The sequence below is a fragment of the Brassica oleracea genome, chromosome C1 (assembly GCF_000695525.1).
Source record: "Brassica oleracea var. oleracea cultivar TO1000 chromosome C1, BOL, whole genome shotgun sequence".
Taxonomy (NCBI): Eukaryota; Viridiplantae; Streptophyta; class Magnoliopsida; order Brassicales; family Brassicaceae; genus Brassica; species Brassica oleracea.
In genome coordinates this window covers 32,912,328-32,914,339 of record NC_027748.1, presented here as the reverse complement: position 1 = coordinate 32,914,339, position 2,012 = coordinate 32,912,328, and positions in this window count along the sequence as shown.

The following is a 2,012-nucleotide window of genomic DNA, read 5'->3' as shown; positions in this document are numbered from 1 at the left end:
TAGGTTTTCAATCACCTTGACTGCCTCCTCTGGATTCCTGGTGTTGAAGTTTCCATTGCTGGAAGCATCAAAAGTCATCTGGTACTGCACCGCGATGCCTCTGTAGAAAGTACTGAGTAGTTATACTTCATTGAATCTGTGGTGTGGACAGTCTCTCTGGTAAGACTTGAATCTGATCCAAGAGCCTCTGAATGATTCTGCAGGCTCCTGAGTGAATGTAGAAATCTTGCTCCTCAAGTCTTCAGCACGCGCCTCATCAAAGAAATTGCATAAGAATGCATTCTTGATGTCGCTCCAGGATTTAAGAGATCCTTGTTGTAACTGCTTGAGCCAATGCAGAGCTTTTCCAGCAAGTGAATATCTGAAAAGTTTGCACAATAGGTAGTCCTCAGAGACTCCCTCGACTCTAATAGCAGATATCAGATCCTCGAACCTCTCCAGATGCTCCATAGGATGCTCGTGGGATAGTCCATGCTAGGGTGGCTGTCCCACAAGTGCGTAGTACTGCGCTTTCAACTCAAAATCCCTCTCAATGGTGGGAGGAAGGGATGGCTGATCTGTTGGTGTAGTAGCGATCTGAACGGTGTTAGTCAGCCAACATCCTAGGTTGCACAGCCTCATCTACAAGTAAGGTAGTACCTGTAGTAGTAGCATCAGGCTCAGGGATTGCAGCCCCCTGAGCATCTATTCTCTGACCTACTGCATTATGCAGATGACCCTGCTGGTCATGAAGGTCTCCATTGTTGTTCTGAACAAGTATCAAAGTCGCAACCATGTCTCGCGGTTCAGTATCGATCGATGTCTGAGATGGAATGTCGATCGATGTCAGGTGACGGGTATCGGTCGACGGAAGTTTTGTGTTACCGATCGACAGGGGTGAGCGAGAATTGGTCGACGGGACTGGTGTCTGGTTCGACGGTGGTTGAGCAGAATAAAGCGACACGGAAGTGTTGTTGTCGGTCAATAGGGAGCGCTCTTCCTTACGGATCGTGCGTTCCAAACTTGCAGGATCTGGTGAGAATATCAGTTGGGATTCCTTGTTGCTTCTGGTACTGCTGGGCATGTACCTGAAAATCCAAGAAATTTTTTTTTTGCCAGAATAATTAACAAAAATTAGAAAATAGGCGATCAAAGCTCCCCGGCAACGGCGCCAAATTTGATACCACTCAAATTACACTAAGGATTAATTAATACTCACTCAAATAAGAGGTCGAGTTGTAGTACTTAGGGATCGAATTCACAGGGAGCTAGGGAACCTAGGGATTCTAATATGATTTGTTAAGCAAAGATGTTTTAAGAGTTTTAAAAGTAAATTGCAGTTTTATATTGAACAAGTGTTTGTTCAATAGCAGGTTTTTTTGGGTTTTGATGCTTAAAAAGGAAATAGCTAGACTTAGGGTATTCCTGCCTGTCACGCGGGTGACCCGGGTTCGATCCCCGGCAACGGTGCCAAATTTGATACCACTCAAATTATCCTAAGGAGTAATTTATACTCTCTCAAATAAGAGGTCGAGTTGTGTGAGAACCGAAATTCACACCGTCGATTATAATAAATAATAATGAAGGAAAACCGAGTGAACCCGTTTTTCCTTGAAGGTCCGAATTCTCTGTGTAATCACTTTAGAACGATAAAAAGATAGATAATCGCTCAGAGGCGTTTTATTGAATAGTATGAATACAAGACTTCTCCGAGAGGAATAGAGATATGCTAACTATCGGAACAACAGGACAAGAGGCGGCCAAGACGTTCTATGCCTTGACGTGCTAGTCTAACCACCTAAGCCCTAAGTTCTCTAAGCTAGCAGGAGTTCTCTAAGTCTAAATTCTCGGATCCTTTTTCTTCTGCACCTGCGTCTCCTTATATAGTCGCTCTAGGTCGGTGGCCCATCCTTCGCCTTCGGGCCCAAGTCTATCTCTTTCGGGAATATTCCATTTTTCGTCGATCTTGATAGTTATCCTCGAATCTTTACATTTATCTTTGGAAACTTAGCATTTATCGTATTTCTGCGAGT